Source organism: Pipistrellus hanaki, assembly GCF_964339955.1.
Source record: "Pipistrellus hanaki genome assembly, chromosome: 4".
In the NCBI taxonomy this organism is placed as follows: Eukaryota; Metazoa; Chordata; class Mammalia; order Chiroptera; family Vespertilionidae; genus Pipistrellus; species Pipistrellus hanaki.
This window is the reverse complement of record NC_140506.1, coordinates 41,857,156-41,878,894: the sequence shown is the minus strand read 5'-3', so window position 1 is coordinate 41,878,894 and position 21,739 is coordinate 41,857,156. Positions and strand designations below refer to the sequence as shown.

The 21,739-nt window shown below is 35.1% G+C and overlaps 1 pseudogene across 1 annotated transcript; it reads left to right on the top strand.

Annotated features, from left to right (window-relative positions):
* Positions 1 to 438: 438 nt before the first annotated feature.
* LOC311622230 (large ribosomal subunit protein uL10-like) lies at positions 439 to 1,345 on the top strand (annotated as a pseudogene). Its single transcript has one exon. The product of its transcript is annotated as a large ribosomal subunit protein uL10-like (transcript).
* Positions 1,346 to 21,739: the final 20,394 nt, after the last annotated feature.

Sequence of the window (21,739 nt, the reverse complement as noted above, 5' to 3'; positions counted from 1 at the left end):
TGGTCAGACTAGAATTAATTGAACAAGGTCTTCTTGGAATGTTTAGTTTTGATTCTTTAAATCATGATGCTACATAACTTTGTGGTATAACCATGTTTAAATAAGTTAATTGTTTTTTTAATTAAAACAAAATTAACAGTTGTAATTGGTACCTCATTAAATAATGGTACAGGAAAATATCCTGGTGCTCAGAAAAAGGGAGACTAAAACAAATTTAATTTGATAATAAGTTTGTCATTATTTGGTGTTAAGCTGGTTCTGCCATTTTAATTTCATATTGTGCAAATGTTTCCATAAAAGTTGTTTATCCTCTTTGCAAAAACATTATATGACCTTTAAATATGAAAATCTTCTGTACATTCAATTAAACAAATGTGTCATTTAAAAATGCTTATCCAGCTCTTGCCAGGCGTCCTCGTGGGAGTCTCTAAGCCCTGCATGGCAATCCCTGACAGGGCGACCTGGAAATCCAACTACTTCTTTAAGATCATCCAACTTCTGGATGATTAGTATCCAAAATGCTTCACTGTGGGAGCAGACAATGCGGGTCCAAGCAGACGCAGCAGATCCGCATGTCCCTCCGCAGGAAAGCTGTGGTGCTGATGGGCATGAACACCATGATGCACAAGCCATCCGCGGACATTTGGAAAACAACCCAGCTGCCTCATATCCGGGGAACGTGGGCTTTGTGTTCACCAAGGAGGACCTCACTGAGATCAGGGACATGCTGCTGGTCAATAAGGTACCAGCTGCAGCCCGTGCTGGTGCCACTGCCCCATGTGAAGTAAAGGTGCCGGCCCAGAATACTGGTCTGGGGCCAGAGAAAGACCTCCTTCTTCCAGGCTTCAGACATCACCAATAAATCACCAAGGACACCATGGAAAACCTGAGTGATGTACAGCTGATAAGACTGGAGACAAAGTGGGAGCTAGCGAAGCCACACGGCTGAACGTGCTGAGCATCTCCCCCTTCTCCTTTGGGCTGATCATCCAGCAGGTGTTTGACAATGGCAGCATCTACAACCCGGAAGTGCTTGACTTCACAGAGGATACTGCATTTCTGCTTCCTGGAGGGTGTCTGCAATGATGCCAGCATATGCCTTCAGACTGGTTATCCAACCGTTGTGTCAGTACCCCATTCTGTCTTGAATGGGAACAAGCGAGTTCTCACTTTGTCTGTGGAGACCGATTACATCTTCCCTCTGGCTGAAAAGGTCAAGGCCGTGGCTGATCCATCTGCTCTGTGGCCATGTCACCCCTGCTGCTCCTCTGCTGCTGCAAACCCAGCCAAGGTTGAAGCAAAGGAAGAGTCGCAGGAGGATTTGGGATTTGGTCTCTTTGATTAATTACCAAGAAAGCAACCAGCTCAGCCAACTCTATTTGAGAAACAAGAAAATAAAGGCTTACTTCTCTTAAAAAAAAAAAAAAAAATCCTTATCCAGGGAAGACACTGTGCTCATGATTAGACTTAATTAAAAAATAGTTCCTTCATTTAATAATATGATTGCTTTGAAGATACTCCACTTTCCTTTCTTTTTTATCTTTTCCCTAGCTTATCACATCAAACAAAAATTCTATAAACAGTAAATAATTATTTTTCATTTTTATTTGATACAGAATTTTTATTTTCTTGATTAAATTTTAATTGCTTCTTAATCTGCTAAATATTTTCAGATAACAGCATTTAGGTTTTTGAAACATCTATATTACTATATATTATATAATATATATAGTAATTACTATTAGAATTCTCTTGGTAAATCAAGACCTGAATATTTCTCATGAAGTGATTCCTTTATCTTTCTCTCCAATTTGTTAATCTTCTTTCTTCCTTCAACTTCCTTCCTCTGCCTCCTACTTTCTCTTTTATCCTTTACGTACTTTCAAATTTTTCCTTCATCTCCTTAGTTATATAGCATATATGGTACGAGGTCTGAAACTCATAAGATATTTGATGTAGCTTTTTAAAATGTTTTATATAAGACATAGACATTTTATGCCAAAATGTCTTCCATAAACATACTCAGGAATCCAACTATATGGGAAACAATGAAAACATAGTGTATGGATATAGTATATATGAAAGAATAAACATATTTTATATTTTAGTGTCTTCATTTCTTTTTCCCACAATTTTTTGTTTCTATCTTTAAAATTAAATTCATTAAAATATTTTATACTTTTTGAAGCAAAATCAGAACGTCAAATCACAAGTATTTCATAATCCTTTACACACTATATGTAAATAAATTTCTTAATCAAAACTCATGAATCTTCAAATAATGGCTGAATTAATAAGAATTGATAGTTCTTTTGCTGTAGGATGCATCTTCAAAGAATATTACATGATGTTAAGAAGAATCATTCTAGAACCGGCAAAGGTGATAAAGAGAATTAACTTCATAGGGAGCTCTTGAGCATGAAGAATATAAAACCTACTTTCCAGATGGCTGATCAGCAACAGATTTTGCTTAAGATAATGGCATAAGGGATCATTCAGTGGAATATGTGGGAGACTATAGCAGTCAAGTGATATCGGGAAAATACTGCAGTATTATCTATTTTCTCTTAGCTTTATAATACTCTAGAATATTATCTCTCATTTTTCTCTATACTCTTAGTCTTCCTAGAAAAACTAAAGTGATAACCTAAGTGATTCTGTGTGCATTTCATCAATTGAATTATATTTTAGAGGTTCTAATGTGTAACATCATTTCCCCTAATATTTTGGTTTTAAATTGCTGTAGGTGTTAACTAACCAGTTGCTGAGAATTTATATCAAACAAAGGTAAAATGATTGATTCAGAGAGTTCTTTTGTACATGAGTTGGTGACAGTTTTATTCTATACGTGTGTTTCTATTCTAATTATTAATTTTATACTCAATAAATATACATATGGCCCCCAGATAAATGACTGTTCTATGAATGAATGGATGGCTATGGTTGAGAATACACTTAAAATACTCTTATTATCAGAACCCCAAGGTGATAGTTATGTCACAGTCAGCATCACTTTATCAAGCTAGTCTGTCAATTATCACAGTTTTGTTTAAATATTATGCATTGGCTCATGACATATAAATTAATGTTCTAAAGCAGTTCAACTATTCCTTAATATAATGGATTCTTTCCACTGATAAATCATCTTCATATGAATTATTTTACTAAAAGACACATTAGTGGGCAATTGGAATTGTCATAAAAGACAATTTTGATAATAAGCACAAGCAAATACAGAAAAAAAAGATACCTCTCATTTGACTTCTTGTAGCTTTCAGTAACTATTTTTAATATTAGAAATGCCACTTTATACAAGTTTTAGTTCCATACTAAAACTTTTAGATTTCATTATATTTAAATTTCATAATTTGCACATTTGTCCACTTATACTAATTTTAAAATATAAAGGGCATACATAGGTAGTCACACATAAAGAGAAAACTAGGCAGGTACCAAATTTTATTACGAACATATTCTTCTATGAATTCTATTGACTGTTCTAAATTATAATGAGCTTTGCAAGGGAACAAGCAATCAGGTAAGTCCATATTCTATTTTCTGGATAGTTTACTCACGTACACACTTATAATTCAACTAGAGGCCCAATGCACGAAATTCCTGCACGGAGCAGGGGGTGTCCCTCAGCCCAGCCTGCACCTTCTCCAATCTGGGACCCCTCTAAGGATGTCCGACTGCCTGATTAAATGAGCAATCGGACATACCTCTCACAATGCAGGACTGCTGTCTCCCAACTGCTTGCCTGCCTGCCTTCCTGATTGCCCCTAACTGTTTATGCCTGCCAGCCTAATCACCTCCTAACCACTGCCCTACCAGCCTGATTGATGCCTAACTGCTCCTCTGCTAGCCTGTTTGTTCCCAACTTCTCTCCTCTGCTGGCATGGTCACCCCTAACTGCCCTCCCTTGCAGGCCTGGTCCCTCCCAACTTCCTTCCCCTGCTGGCCATCTTGTGGTAGCCATCTTGTGTCCACATGGGGGCAAGATCTTTGACCACATGGGGGCAGCCATCTTGTGTGTTGGAGTGATGGTCAATCTGTATATTATGCTTTTATTAGATAGGATAGAGGCCTGGTGCATGGGCGGGGGCCAGCTAGTTTGCCCTGAAAGGTGTCTCAGATCAGGGTGGTATTACCTTGGGGCATGGGGTAGCCTGGGCAAGGGGCCTGTGGTGGTTTTCAAGCTGGTCATGCCCCCTAGCAACCCAAGCAGAGGACCTGGTATCTGGGATATTTATTTATCTTCTATAATTGAAACTTTGTAACCTGCAGAGGAGCTAAGATTTCTGCTTGCTCTGTAGTTGCAGCCATTTTTGTTGGAATTTATTTATCTTCTATAATTGAAACTTTGGAGCCTTAAGTGTAGGCCTGGACAGGCAAGGGTGTGTGGAAAGCTTGGCTTCCTCTATCACCCAGGGCAACCCTAGCCTTCTGCTCTTTCCAGTTCCGTGGCTGCCACCATTTCTTTTTGGGTTTATGTATCTTCTATCATTGAAACTTCGTAGCCTTGAGTGGAGGCCTAGGCTGGCAATGGAAACCCAAGCCTCACTCCTGCTCTCTATGGCCACAGCCATCTTGGTTGGGTTTATTTGCATATTCAATCCTGATGGTCTGGTGGGCATGACTGTTGGGTGCGGCTTGTGGGTATAGCTGAGTGATTGTTTTATTTGCATATTACTCTTTTATTAGATAGAATGACACTACTTGATGTGATCTTGTGGCAAAGTTCTATTTTCCTTAGCTGAATGTTTTCAGCAAAAGTCCAATAACTTAAACCAGAATTTTCTATGCTATCAACTTATTTTATAATATTGTGCAATTTTGCCTGTAGCACTGATGCTATTTTACAAACTTTGGTTCAATGAAACAAAATTTAGGATCTGGGAAATTTTTTTCTTGGAACTTACTAAAAAAGTAAAATTATTTTTTAAAATACATTTTCAAATATATTTTTATTGATTTTTTTTTACAGAGGAAGGGAGAAGGATAGAGAGTTAGAAACATAGATGAGAGATAAACATTGATCAGCTACCTCCTGCACACCTCCTACTAGGGATGTGCCCGCAACCCAGGTATATGAACTTGACCAGAATCAAACCTGGGACCTTTCAGTCCACAAGCTGATGCTCTATCCACTGAGCCAAACTGGTTAGGGATAAAATTACTTTTTATAAATACTCCTCTCATTTATCCAAAGGTATAATGATGCATTATCTAGGTAGAAAGGAAAACTTGAGCTGTGCATATGTGTATATGTGTGACCACACATGTTTGTATATGTATTTATTTTTAATGCCTGCGTAGCATGTTAACTCCCTGATGGTTAAGGCTTTTTTTTTTTATCATCCATATTGTACGCATATCACTTAAAGATGTGTGTGGTATATAGGTAATGCTCAACACCTATTTTGGAATAAGTGAATGAGTTTGAATAAATTGCTCCATTGGATTTTCAATTCATGTGAAATAAGAATAATGATAACAATGTGATTCCATTTTTGTTATTGGCACTTTTGATTTTTCCATCTTATTATGAGGTTTTCTCTTTTTCTAGAAATTTATACACTTCACTGGGTGTTTTTCAATTAATGTTTACTTTTTAAAACAAGTTCTGTTTTACCTCTACTACTTTTGGACTTTATACTGGATTAGTGTTAAACTTCTTAAATTATCATACCCATATTGTAACATTTTGTTCTTGTAATACTCATTGGCATCCCTTTAGAAATCAGAGCTTGAAGATATGCAGAATCTATTAGACTGACATTTAACTGTTTTATATAGCCCAATAAATGCAAATAATAACAGAAGCAATAACAAAAGGTAGTTACAATTTTAATTAAGTTTGTAGATTTTTATTAGGATAGAAGTATTAGTTAAGGTAACAAGGTACTTAACAAATTATTTAAACCCTAAAGATATGAGCTTAATAACTGTCACATTTTAAGTTTTAGATTTCTGGCTGTGATGACTAAAAATACTGTTCAGTGTGTCTCATCAGAATTTCAGGTTAGAGTCCTGGCAAGTTTCATCATTATAAATTCCCAATCAGCTGAAAAGGAAACTACCACAATTTGTTCAAGAAGTGAGAGAAATTCATATGGGAATATAAAATTAAACTCTGGAATATTTTGTAATAATTACAAAATTTAGTTATAACTTCTTATGACTACAGTTAATGATAGCATATTGCATATTTGGAAGTTGTTAAGGATAAAGATTCTTAGGGAAAAAATCTTTTTTGGAAGTGAGTGGGCAATGAAATGGGTAAAAGTGCTGTTTGTGAGGTCAATTTTAGTTGTACAGAAACTTAGTCAAATGGTTCTCGTCTATTCTGTAACCACATGTCTCCAGAAGTGTTCTTCTTTCTTTGTGCCCCAAATTTCCACAATGAGAGACATCTGTTAGCTATGTAGAAAATGCATCATTAGAGGCATACTAAGGGACTAAAACCAATATGATAATTTTGAGATTAAATTTATAAATTTGCTTATATTTTAAAGGCTAGTCATACAAGTAGGAGACTTGACACACACATGAAGTTTAAGTGAAAAAGCTCCAGGCTGTACTCATATCAATATATCTTGCCAAACTAACAAAATGACAAAAGAAAGCCAAAATGTATACAGCATATCAGGTGTAGACCTACAATTAAGCTATTATATTCCTATATAATACATTTTGACTTGATTTATTTTCCACGTAACTCTGAAAAGCTAAATCATACACACACACACACACACACACACACACACAAACAAAAACAAAAAAAAACAAAAAACAAAAAACAAAACAAAAAAACAAAACAAAAACAGACCACTGAGGGATCTTTTATATATATACTAGAGGCCTTTTGCAGGAATATTCCTGCAAGAACAGGGCTTCTGGTGGGCTTCCCTCCCTCCACCGCCATCTCTCCCACCCCCTTATGCTTTCCTGCCGCCTTTGCTCCCCACCCCCCACCCCACGCTTTCCCTTTCACTGCCACCACTGCCTCACACTTTCCCTCCTGCCGCTGCTGCTGGGTGCTTTCCCTTCCCTCTCATTGTCTCTGCCCTCCACCCCACGCATCCCCTCCCGCAGCTGCTAACCCCCATGCACTTTCCCTTCTGCCACTGCTGCCCCATGTTTTCCCTTCCACTGCCGCCCGGCACTTTTCCACTGCCCGCTGCCACACGCTGCCGCCGCCCACCCGCTGCACTTTCCCTCCTGCAGCTGCTTGCTTTCCGCTTTCCCTCCCCCTTCCTTCTATGCTGTCTTCAGTATCCACTGTTCCCTCCCTCAGTGAATGCAAATTAGACACCATATTTGCTGGGTCAATTTGCATACCCACTCTGATTGGCTGTGGGCATAATGAAGTATGGTCAATTAGCATTTTTCTCTTTCATTAGTATAGATATTATATATTATGTATATTATAAGAGGAATCAAATGAGTGGAGTTATCAGATGTTTATGTTGTAAATTAGCTTATTCATTATGAGTTAAGATGCTAATAATTTTGATACTTGAATACTTGTCATGCTTAAGATATGGACATTCTGTATTAGCTTAGAGGGTAAAAATATGATTGATTATCTAAATTGAGGTGCTAGATTTTTCATTCAACATAATGAATAATTGTAATAGGAATTAACAATGGACCCTGACTATCTGTCAATAATTATCATCCTTGGACAATTACTAAAATTCAAATACCTCTGAATATCTAAATTTATATAATCATTATCATTATTAATAATTATAATTCATAAGTTTATTAAAAACATATCCCAGATTAAAATTCTTGAATTAAAAATCCCTCTGTTACAGTTTCTGCTATCTCAGTCAGGTTTTTAATGTGTCATGTAGCTGAAGAAAAACATGGTATGTCCCTTTTTGTCAAAATAGTTGAAGTATGCAAGTGCCTTATTTACATTTCTACTTGTGTAGTAGTTTAACATCTAAGCTTTACATTTCCCCATTCTGTAGTCTGTCCTTCTTTATCAGTACCTATTTTAGTTCCCATCTTCTTTGTTTAGTTCTGTTTTCTTTCCCATTCATGAAAAATGAGCCAATCTAAACATAATTTCACTTTACTCCCACCTAATTGCCCAGCTACTCCATTGTACCCATTCTTCATCTGTCCACATCTCAACCTTTGACTATCAATCACTCACTTTCCACTTACTATGTTATCACTCTTCTTTGCCCACATTAGTCAAATAATTTAATCAATTTGTTTACAAAACCATACCTGTGGCAGGACACAACTTTCACATCAACCTGATGTGAGAGTGATTCATTAGCTCTGATGTTACTGGGGATCAATGCATTGCTCAGTTCTCCTTAAAACACCCCATTCATGAATTTACAAGTACTTATTGAGCATATTCTATCATCTAGTCACAGTTCTATATATTGGAGGGGTAGCAGTGTATGAGTCACAGATGCTAGATTCTGGAAAGATTATTCAGATCCCATTATTGGGGAAATTGACTGTGAGGGCTGGATCAAGATTACAGCTAGGGATCAGGATCAGGATCAACCTTGGGATCCAAAAGCCTTTGCATCCCCTTCAAACTGCTCATGAGCTGCAGCCTAGAGCCAGATGCATCTGGAGCAAGAACCCTGCCAAGTACTACACCTTGTTTGGTCGTAGTAACTGAGGACAAAGCTACTCCCCTATCTCTAACCATCTGCATTAAAAAAAAAATGATACTAATATCTTCCCAGATAGAGACAGTTTTATGATTTTTAAAAAATAAAACTTCAAAAAGGAGGTCACGTGAAATAAGCACTTGTTTTTATGTCTCAAGTAGCAGTGATAAAAAGACTTTCTATAAACCATCCAAGTAATAAATATCATTAACTAAAAATAAAATTTCCTTTTTTAATTGGGAGATGGTACAGAAAACCACTCTCTATATTGTATCATTTGATGAACAAAAGTTTATTCCTTTTAGTTTGATGTTTTCCCATTTGTCTTTTGTTGTCTGTGCTTTGGTGTCATTTCCAATAAATCATAGCCAAATCAATGCCACAGAGCTTCTCTCTTATCTTGCCTTCTGAGAACTTTATAGTTTGTGTCTAAGGGATAGTTTTTAAGAGCAGAAAAAGGAAGGTCTGTGTGTAAAACAGAGTAAATGAGAAAAGAGTTGTGTGAGATAAAATTAGGGGTTAGACAATTTCAAACTCTAGAGGCCATGTTAAGAAGTTGTACAGAGAAACACTGATCAGGCCATCAAAACTCAGAGGCTAGGCAGGAAAGGGTGGGGTTAAGGGGGTGAGATCAACCACAGGAGGTGTATGCATTCATATAAGCTTAATCAATGGGCACAGACATAAGGGGTGAGGGCGTGAGCAGGGTGGAGGGCAAAAGAGGGAAATAAGAACACATATGTAATGCCTTAATAAATAAATAAAACTAAGATAAAAAGTTGTATTTTTCTTTAATTTCTTTGGGATATCATTGGAGAGTTTGAAGACAGTAAGTGATATTGGATTTACATTTTTAGAAGATCAGCTGTGTGCTGTATGGGAAATACAATTTGAGAGATAAAATTGAATGAAGGGTAATCATTTAAGAAGCTGGTTAAGTTTTTCAGTTGAAATAATTTGGACAATGTAAATGGACAGAATTAGACAGTCAGAATTTATTTTGGAGCTAATATGGACCTACTTTGCTGAAATATTAGATGTGGGGACGGAGTGAAGAGAAATAAGGGGTGATTCCTATTGACTTGTGTGAGATTATATATATATGAAAAATTTTCTAAAATGAGAAACTATATTTGGGAATGAAGAATACTGACTTGGCACCACTCCAATGTTCACTGTAGCATTATGCTCAGTAGCCAAGATATAAAAACAAGCTAAGTGTTTATTAACAGATGAATGTGTAAAGAAAATGTGACGCACACACACACACACACATACACACACAATATATAATACTATTTAACCATAAAAAATAAAATACTGCAATTTGAGACAACATGGATAAATATGGAGGACTTGATTCTAAATTAAATAAGCTAGACACAGAGACAAATACTGTATAATCTAAAAAAAAATCTAAAAATGTAAAACTCTTAGAAGCAAAGAGTAAATTGGTGGTTTCCAGGGACTGAAGGATTGAGAAAATAGAAGATGTTGGTCAAAGGGTACAAAATTTCAGTTACATAGGATGAATAAATTTTGGAGATCAATGTACTTCATAGTGACCATAGTTAATAATACTATATTTTATACTTGAAAATTTAAAAATGAGTAGATCTTATGTGATCTTATTACTTGAAACACTAAAGCTTCTAGTTGAAAGGTGCCATTCGTTACAATGAGGACTTTGTAAGAAGCAAGTAGTTGAGGAAAAGAAAACACTGTTATAGTGGCTGCAAAAATAAACTCATAGATCTTATATATTACTGGTATCAATTTATATGTCAATGACTATATTAATATAATATTTTTGTTTCATTGCTCTGTTATTTAACAAAGTACCTCTTTATTACTTAGAAACACGTGCACTGACAGCTTGTAATGAAAAAAATAAAATAAGATGGTAGTCAGAAGACATGATTTTTCACTATGCTATTAGAAACAATGGGATTGTTGAAGAATCCTAAATCATATTTGAAACAGCAGGATAGACTCTAGTACCAAGTTTCAAGTTATCAAAGTTTAGTGCAGCAGTTGTTTGAAAGGTACATTTTCATCTATGTCAAGTAGGTTAAATTTGCTTAACGATTTTTATAAAAAGACTTCAGGTTATTTATTTAAATACAATTTAATGGTGTAAAATTGGTTAATGACATTATATAAGTTTTAGCTGAACCATTTTATAATATACTAGAGGCTAGAGGCCCAATGTACAAAATTCATGCATGAGGCGGGGAGGTGGTGGTGGTGGTGGTGGTGGTGGTGGTGGTGGTGGTGGTGTGTGTAGCTCAGCCAAGCCTGTACCCTCTCCAATCTGGGATCCCTGGAGGGATGTCCGATTGCTCATTTAGGCCTGATCCTGATAGGATCTGAACATTCCTCTTACAAACCAGGACGGCTGGTTCCCAATTGTTCACCTGCCTGCCTTCCTGATTGCCCCTAACTGCTTCTGCCTTCCAGACTGATTACCCCCTAACCACTCCCCTTCCAGCCTGATGCCTAACTGCTCCCCTGCCAACCTGATTAACTGTAACTGTCCTTCCCTGCAGGCATGGTCCCCCTCAACTGCCCTCCCTTGCAGGCATGGTCCCCCCAAATGCTCTCTCCTACAGGCCTGATCCCCCCCAACTGCTCTCCCCTGCAGGCCTATGCTCACCACAACTGTTCTTCCCTTCAGGCCTTGTTGCCCCCAACTTCTCTCCTCTGCTGGCCTGGTCACCCCTAACTGCCCTCCCCTGCAAACTCAATCTCCCTCAACTTTCCTCCCTTGCAGACCTGGTCCCTCCCATCTGCCCTCCCCTACTGGCCATCTTGTGTCTACATGGGGGCAGCCATCTTATGTGTTGGAGTGATGATCAATCTGCATATTACTCTTTTATTAGATAGGATCGTGTATATTTCATTATGTGCTCACCATCTAAGTCAAATTTCCTCTGTTACCGTATATTTGACCCCATTTACCTTCTATACACTTCTCCCCATCCCTTTACCTTGGTAACCACATTGTATAGAAGAGCTATCTCATAAAAGCTACTATTAGAATGAGTAACTATTGGAATGAGGCCAAACAAAATTATAGAGCACAAGAAAATCTTCTGATAAGCAAGAAATAATATAGTATTTCTTTGTATAGTAAAAATCACTAAAGATTTAAGACATGCATAATATCACTGATTGTTTTTAAAGCAAACATTGTATGACCATACTCATTTTATGGTTTTATTTTAGAGAATACCAACTATTTTAATGAACAACAATCACCCAAACCTCTTTTCTTCCATAATCTTTAAATCCTTTATGTGTGAGTTCTTGTATTTTTTTTTATTTTTTTATTTTGAGGGGGGCAGATAAAAATGAGATGATATTTTATTTTGAAAAACTCTGAACAATTTTCTGTTAGTAAAATGTGTTTTGTGCATCCTCAATACAAGTGAAAGTGTGCATATTGGCTTTAAGTCACTCCCTTGGCAACACATGTAAAGTCCAGAGGGTTGAGTATGTGTGTTCCTGTGAGACACAGAGAGATAGATGATAGATAGATAGATAGATAGATAGATAGAGAAAGAGAGAGAGAGAGAGAATATGGCTGAGAAATCCTATGAATTGAAATTCCACATATTTATTGGTATAAAATATGAATGATCACATTGGTACATTATAGGAACTATTATAATACCTCAATATTATATATAAAAATTAAAAGTAATGGTTTATTAAGATATAATTTATCATATTACAAAGTTTAGCTTAAGTTTTGATAAATTAATTCTCACATTTGTATTATTTTTAAAAGTAAAACATCCCTCTAAAATGTTATTGAATATACAATAGTTAAATTTCTTTACTTGTACATATTTCTAAAACTTGTAATGATAGCTATCCTTTAAAGTAAGTTTTATAGAATGTTCTGAGAAAAAGATAGTAAAAGATTATTCTGAGTCACTGAAACCTAAATAATGCTATTTTTATAAATCAGTCTCTAAATCCTTCCTACCCTGAGAAAGGCTTGCCACTTTATTAATGGCCTAATATCTGAGAATGATGTACAAAATTATTTTGGAAATTTCCCTTTTCTAGCTGCCCGATGAGCTGTTAAGATCATTTTTCTGCAATTGATGTTATATTCAGTACTTGAAGAAGTCATTGAAATGTTAGTCTAGTTATATATTACTATGGTAGTGCTTTCATTTTTATCTGCACTTTTATTGGATATATTAAATGTCTGTGGTAGTTCTAGTTCAGTTACTGAAAAATGATCAAGTTTCTCATAATATCTTTTATGGTTTTTAAAATCCTACAAATGATCATTCTTGCTTGTCCTTTCATATAGCTGAAACAGTTAAATGGAATAACTATAACCGAAGAAATATTTATAATGAATTCCTTTCAAAAGCCTCATTTTTCTTTTACTGATGTCAGGTAATAGAAATAAAATATAAAATTAAAGGCTCAAAGTTTTACATTTTAAGAACTTGGATCATCATACTGAAAAGACCATTAATAATCCCCATAATTACATACTATAAATATGCAGTAAGATAAAGCATGTAACTTTAAGCATGGCCCTATAAAAGTTGATAAGTATATGGCTAAGGTCACTACACTTAGGAAGGGAGCTATCAAATGGAGTCCATGTTCTCTTTAAAATATCAGAAGTAATCATTTGGTGACTAAGCCTCAAATTATCAGTTTAGTCAAATGTTGAAGTGGCTCCAATAAAAATTCAGGACTACTTACAGGTAATTAGCCTTTAGCATCAAATTATTTTATAAAACTCTACATGATAATTAATGCCATTTTTCATTGTTTATCAATAGATGCTATTTTAATTTTCTTTAAATAATTTAAACTTTTATAGCTTCCTGTAGATAATTTGCCTTTCATTACTGAAAGGTTCTTGGTTCAATAATTTGAAAGCAGATTATTATAGTGAAACCAACTTCATAATTAAACCAAAATAACCCAAATATTTTATTTGCCTGGGCCAACCAAAGTTGGCTTTTCAAGTTAATGAATCCATTAGGAAAGTAGTATAGTTTCTAATGAAAAAAAAAAAAAAGTTCCTGGTATTCACATGTGCACAAGTCAGGAATCTTCTACAGCATGATGGATAAAATAATGTATAAAATATAAATGTAAGGTGATTTTCTTTTTCCTCCCTCCCTTCCTGCCTTTTTGTCTCCTTCCTTCCTTCCTTCTTACTTTTGTTAATCCTAACTGGAAGATATTTTTCCATTGAGTTTTAGGAAGAGTGGAAGACAGCGGGAAAGACAGAGAGAAATATCAATGCGAGAGAAATACATGAATTGGTTGCCTCCTGCATAAGCCCTGATCAGGGCCTGGGTGTGGGAGGAGCCTGCAACCAAGATACATGTCCTTGACTGGAACTGAGCCCAGGACCCTTTGTCTGCAGGTAGATGCTCTATCCACTGAGCAAAACTGCCAGTGCTGTTAGGTGATTTTCAATGCATGAACTAAGGATCTGTTTAATATTAGGCTTCATGTTTAAATAAGTTGTTGCCTAGGAAGGCAAATTTATGGAATTTTATACTTGTCTTGCGTTAATTACTGATATAAAATTCACTCACATAATATTGACTGTAAAAATAAAATGATAACTTCATAATGTAGACTATCTTCCAGTTATGACATCAGTGGCTGAGCATCCACCTATGAGCCAGAAGGTCATAGTTTCTATTCCTGGTCAGGGCATATGCTCAGGTTGTGGGCTTGATCCCCAGTAGGAGGTGTGCAGAAGGCAGCTGATCAATGATTCTCTCTCATCATTGATGTTTCTATCCCTCACTTTCTCTTCCTTCCTTTCTGATATCAACAAAAATATATTTAAAACATATGAACAGAGCTGTGATGCAAATAGGGCTTAGCTTAGAGTCAAGGGCAGAATAGTACACATGCTGGATAAAAAAACTAATATACATGAAAATAAAATGTAAAACTTCCCCTTCATAAAGAAATGACAGAAGCAAAAGATGACAGATTTTACTCAGTTGGCATATAGAAGAATATAACTAATTCTGTATCAAGGGCTGGTAACATAAAATGGATTTTAAAAAGATACAAAGCCAATTATACCTTCTTTTACTTTACATCATTCCAGTGACCATTGTACTGAGCAACAAACTTGATTAGAATGGGAAAGGCACAACTCCAAAGTCAATGCTCATGTATCAAAAGCAAAACAAAAGAAAGTACTTTGAAAATATTGTATCATTATATACTACATTTATCTTAAAAAGACATTGTATACCCAGCTAAACTTGGCAATGATTGTTGCAAATATTTATTTATTTTTGTAAGGTTATTTTGCCATATATTTATAATTTTTCCCCGCACTTCCTTTTACTTCATGCTTTAATGAAAGCCATGCATCATTGCATTAAGTGAAGTAAAGCACCAACTAAAATAGAACATTGCTATTAACCTCTAACATTAGTGTGTAGGGAGGCAAAGACAAGTTGAATAACTCGGGGATAGGAAATTCACAGTGAAATTACCCAAGCATACTTTATCCAGGTACATTAACATAGGGTAATAAACTTGAGTCTCTTTCTAAAGAGGAATAAAATTATAATCAATAATCAATAGTATCCTTTTTATAGCTTTAAAGTGATTGGTCCTTTAAGATGGGATCATCATCTGATATTTGACTTTTATAAAATGATGCAGTGCCTCATTTTATTGCTATCTAAAGCATATTTAGATGTCCGCCCAACACTGCATGGAATCTGAAATATGTTAGCTTAAATTAAGCATTTGGTTTTTGAAAAAGTTTGCTTTGTGTTTAAGTCTATCTCATGTCCAACACTACTTGTAGCTTCATTATACTTTTATATGATGTTTACATGTTATTTAAAGGTCAATAATAAAACTCTTATTTCCTAGATTGCATATAAAAAAGAAAAGCCAGAGTCTGATTTTCATTGTCTAATACATCCCTGCTTTTTATAAGCATAAGAAGTATTTTACGATATATTCAGTTTTGTTATAAGAATTTTTTCTCATTTTCCCCCCTGAATTTGTTTCAGTGTTTATATCTCCCTGTGCATTTAGTTTTATGTGTTTATCTGTAGAGAATTTAAAATATTTTTAGATACATATAAACTCAAGTAAGGTGAAAATATCACTCACAACCCTTATGATTTAATTTTAATAATGACAGCTAAATGTTATTTTCTATGGGATTATTGGAAGTCTTCAAGAAAAATATTTGAGAAATCCAAAACATTTTTCTATCTCAAAATGCATTTTAAAATTATATTTTCAAAAAATTAGGGAAGCAGAGGCCCTAACCTAAACTTAAGTTAAACAGTGGGTCTAAAAATCTTATGACTTAAGTTTAAATTCATAGGCCCATCTTTACTGGGCCCCTCTTAAAGAAGCAGGTCCTTGAACCTAAAGAACTAAAAAATATGTATTTTTGAATAACGAGTATGAAGGTGTTGTCAACAAACTACTATATTCTTTATAAAGGAAAAAAAAAAGGCTTCATCAAGACATTTTTATTTGCATTTATAAACACATATGTGATTGTTTTAGGATTTTATTATTATTACTAGTGGCCAGGTGCTCAGATTCATACATATTGAAAATAATTAGAAGATTCATATGATAATTATATTACTGCAAAAAATATGTCAAAATAGTGTACATGATATAGTATTATGAAATTAAAACATACATGTGATATAAAGCCAGTAAGAGCTTTATATGTATTGTGCATGCACAAGTTAAAGTTTATTTTTAAATTACCAGTGTGTGTCACATGTACCTGCCGGCTGGTCAGTCAGCTGGTCGGACAGATATATGGCCAGTCATTTAGCCTTTTACCAGGTGTACTGGTTAATAATGTGGATTTTTTTTTCAATAGATGGAGTTACATATGTTGAAATATATGTGATTTTATATACATGTTATTTTATTGTATTGACAGCAAGCTTCAAAACTACATATGTCAAATTTTCTGAAGGTGTTAACATCCTAGATATTTTTACACTTAAAAATGTTGAATTACCTGCTAAAAAAGAGCATTTGCAGGAAGTTTTAATTCATTACTTTATTTTGAAGAAAAGTGCTACTGAAAGTTATTGTATACTTCATTTCGGGAAGCTTATGGTGAACATGTTCCATCTCAAGATACTTGTGAACACTGGTTAAAATGCTTTAAAAGTGGGGATTTCCATGTGAAAGATAAAGAACATCCAGGTAAACCGAAAAAGTTTGAAGACCAACAATTACAAGCATTATTGGATAAAGATGCATGTCAAACTTAAAAACAACTTGCAGAAAGATTAAACGTTGATCAGCAAACAATTTCTGATAGTTTATAAACAATAGGAAATACTTTAAAGCAGTGGTTCTTAACCTTTTTAATGTTGTGACCCTTTAATACAGTTCCTCATGTTGTGGTGACCCCCAACCATAAAATTATTTTTGTTGCTACTTCATAACTGTGTTTTCCGATGGTCTTAGGAAACCCTGCTAGCGGTTCTCAACCTGTGGGTCGCGACCCACAGGTTGAGAACTGATGCTGTAGAGTCTAAGACAATCAGAAAACACAGTTATGAAGTAGCAAAGAAAATAATTTTATGGTTGGGGGTCACCACAACATGAGGAACTGTATTAAAGTATCGTGGCATGAAAAAGATTGAGAACCACTGAAACCGGTTTGGCTCAGTGGATAGAGCATCAGCCTGCAGACTGAAGGGTCCAAGGTTCAATTCTGATCAAGGGCATGTACCTTGGTTGCAGGCACATCCCCAGTTAGGGGTGTGCAACAGGCAGCTGATTGATGACTCTCTCTCATCGATGTTTCTAACTCTCTATCTTTCTCCCTTCCTCTCTGTAAAAAAATCAATAAAATATATTAAAAAAAAAGGAAAAAACTTTAAAAAATAAAAAGGTTGAGAACCACTGCTTAAAAGGAAGGAAAATGGGTGCCACATCAACTGAATAAAAGACAAATGGAAAACTGAAAAGTCATCAGTAAAATGTTTCAACAGCACAAAAGAAAGTCTTTTTTTTTGCATCGAATTGTGACTGGCGATGAAAAGTGGATTTATTCTGAGAATCCCAAATGCACAAAATCATGGCTTGATCTTGGTCAATCATCAACATCAACTGCAAGGCCAAATCTCTTTTGAAAGACTGCATTTGGTGGGATCAGGAAGGTGTGGTGTACTATGAACTTCTAAAACCAGGTGAAACAGTTAATACTGATCGCTACCAACAACAAATAATCAATTTGAACCACACTTTGATCATGAAACAACCAGAATGTGCCAGAAGACACGGCAAAGTAATTTTGCTCCATGATGATGCACCATCACACACTTCAAAACCAGATAAGGACACGTTAAAAGATCTTGCATGGGAAGTATTAACTCACCCGCTGTATTCACCAGACCTTGCTCCTTCAGATTACCACTTGTTTTGATCGATGGCACGTGCACTTTCTAAGCAGCACTTCAAAATATCTGAAGAAGTGGAAAATTGGGTCTCTGAATAGTTTGCCTCAAAACAAGAAAAGTTCTATTTGGACAGTATACACAAATTACCTAAAAGATGGGGGAAATGTGTAGCTAGCAATGGATATTACTTTAAATAAAGCACTTTAGATGTTTCTCTTGAAGTTATCGTGTTTTCTTTAATTATAAAATCTGCATTATTAACCAGTACACCTATATATAGATTTATTATTTAATGTCAAAAATTTTTTAAAAGAAAAAAAATATTCCCCCGAGTTACACATTCATTTAACCATTCCAACAATTCTTAAGTTTTGAACAACTTAGGTTCTGCCCATTCAAAGGACATGTCAAAGAGATTTAATGAACAATTTGACACAGGTATAAGTTATAAGTCATTATGAAAAACATGTTTTCTTAATGGAAATAATAATAGACCTTAATAAAACATAAAATCTAGAAAACATGTTTTATGTATTTTCTTTTAGGAAGAATTAATTTAGACAGGGAGGTTCTACATAAGTGGAAATTACTTTATAAGCCCATTCCAGAAATCTTATAAAGAGCAAGCATTACTGAGGCAAAAGGAATCATAAAATAAAATCTATCACAGAAACATTGCTGATCTCCATGCCCATTAGCTTTGCTCACCCATGAGGGTAGCTGACTATCACAAAGGCTGCTAGATTAAAGTGCAAGGTGGATTGAAAAATAAGTTTTAGCTGTTCTATATTATTATAGCCCAAAGGTGAAGGCATATTTCAAAAATGTGCTTGTTGTTTTGAAGTATGGATGCCACAGGGAGGAGGGTATACAAAAAAAGAAAGCAAATTTCATTAGGTCAGGAATTCCACTGATAAATCAAAAAAGGGCAAAAGCTACATTGTAAAACTGTGAAAGAGTCATGAGAAGCAAATCCCTTCCAATTTCATGCTAGAAAGTCTAAGGTACATTGGCAGTGATTTGAAAAAAATTCCCAAATGGCAAAGGTGTTAGGTGATTTCAAAGATGTTATTTAAACTCTTCTTGGGAAATGCTAACAAAGATGAGAACTAATAAGGCAGATGACCTTTTCTTGTTCCTATTTTTGAAAATATTTTTATAATCCTGTTAAGTAGAGACCTATGTGGGTGGTCTTACAATTAATTAGGAGATTAGGTAAGATTGTGTGGGCTAAACCTTTGTAAATCAAGTGATCTCAAAATTAATTAAAAGCTGGTTATAATAATGGCCTATCAAAAACAGCAGTAAAATTTAATCAGATGATGATATAGCTGCTATTGGTAGTGTCTGCTCAATTAATTTAAAAGAAAATGTGACAAAATATAATGTCTGAATACAATCATTCTCAGAAGCATTATTTATTAAGTATTTGACTTCATAGATAAATTTCCATAAATTTACTAGACTTTGGAAACCAAAAAAGGCATAAATAACTCCAAACTTTATTATTTTTTGTCATCAGAGCTGTTAATTTTAATGAGTGTATATTCTTGGTATTATCATATAATCAAAGCATGCAAGGATTTACTCCAAAAGATTATGTAGTCTATTCTTAAAGATATGCAGTAGCTGTGGATTTTTTTCTTTTTAATTATCATTATTATTATTGCCTTCAATTTCATAATAAGCTCTTCCATCATTATGTTTAAGTTTTTACATTTTGTTATCCTACTAGAGGCCCTGTGGGGAGTGGGCCTAAGCCATCAGGCGGACATCCTTAGTGCTGCCACAGAGGTGCGAGAGGCTCCTGCTACCACCTCTGTGCTCACCAGCAGTGAGCCCAACTTTCCGCTGAGCGGTGCGCCTCCTGTGGGAATGCATTGACCACCAGGGGGCAGCTCTTGTGTTGAGCATCTGCCCTCTGGTGGTCAGTGCGCATAGTAGTGACTGATCTTTAGTCGATTTGCATATTAACCTTTTATTATATAGAATATGTAATTCTAAACAGCAACTTAGTATCATCCTTCTTTAAGTATTTGTAATCGTGGTCATCATATAAGAATGTCACACTTTTTTTGTTTGAATCATTTTATATTCATGATAATATATTAAAATTATAAAGTAAGCACACATGCCTAAAATTACTTGCATTTAACAAAACAGAATTTTGGGGGAGATATGGGGGAGATAAGAGATCAACCAAAGGACTTATATGCATGCATATAACGTATTTTCCGGCGTATAAGACGATCCCCTAATTTTACAATTAAAACATAGGTTTAGGCCTATATTTGCTGTATAAGACTACCCCCCACTTCCGAGGCAACACCATTTTTTTTTTTAATAGACCGCCTCTCTAACTCAGCCAATCCAAGCAGGCTTTTTATGCATGCAAATTATACATGTTCTGTACCCAAAGCTACACTGTGTTTTAGTAAAAAGCCTGCTCAGATTGGCCAGAGTCAGAGAGGCGGTCTATTAAAAAAAGAACTGGTGTTGCCTCGGAAGTGGGGGGTAGTCTTATACAGCAAATATAGGCCTAAACCTATGTTTTAACTGTAAAATTAGGGGGTCGTCTTATACGCCGCAAAATACGGTAAGCATAACCAATGGACAAAAATCTCTGGGGAGGGAGGGCATGTATGGGAGTGGGGGTGGGGTGGGGATTGGTAAGGTATGTACACATATAATACCTTAATTTAAAAAAATGAGGGGGAAAAAAGACACTCTATCTCTTTGAAATTTTAACCCTACGATAGTTTGCTTAGAAATATCAATTTAAAAGTAATAGGTAAATTTTTAAAACATTTTATTCCTCTGTATTGAGATATAATTAGTTTGTTTTCTACATAGTGACATATTTCATTGTAGTAAGTCTAGATGTAAAATTTTTATGATAATTTTAAAAGAGCTAAATTATATTCTATTCACATTACAGAGTGCTGAAATAGAGAAATTACTTATGTTATATATTATACAAATATCTTAAACATTTAGAAATTATAATGTTCTTTTTCCTATTTTTCAGTGTAATATTAATTCAGTTAAAGTTTGAATTGAACATTATGGTGTTTCCATGCATAAGTGTGGCCCTGAAAGAGTCTCAAAAAAAATTAAGGTAGCACCAATTTAGGTACTCCTTGAGATAATTTTTACTGGTGCTGACTTTATCTTTTTCTTGGGTAAAGTTCAGGCTCTAGACATGTACTCAGTGGACTGGTGACTTCTCCACTCTGCAACCTTCTGATTTCCTTTACAGATCTCCCATAAAGTAGAGACAATGCTAACATGTCTAAATGTGAGATCTTGACAGGTATACTACCCACCAGCTCCTTCTGCAATTTCTCTGTCTCAATTAATGACAATACCATTCTGTCAGTTGCTGGGGTGAAAAACTTTTGAGGTAACGCTAGTCAAGAGTCCACCAGAAAATTATATTAGCTCTACCTTCAAAAGATACCTAAAATTTGATTGTTTTTCTCCACACCACTTCTAACACCCTGATTCATCTTTTCAAGCTTGAGTTATTTCAATAATTTTATTACTGTTTTTTTTTTCATGTAATCTTATTACTGCTGCCATCCTCTGTTCTCCCTCCACAAAACAGTCACAGTCATTCTCAATACAGAAATCTTAGTGATTCTGATAAAACACCCA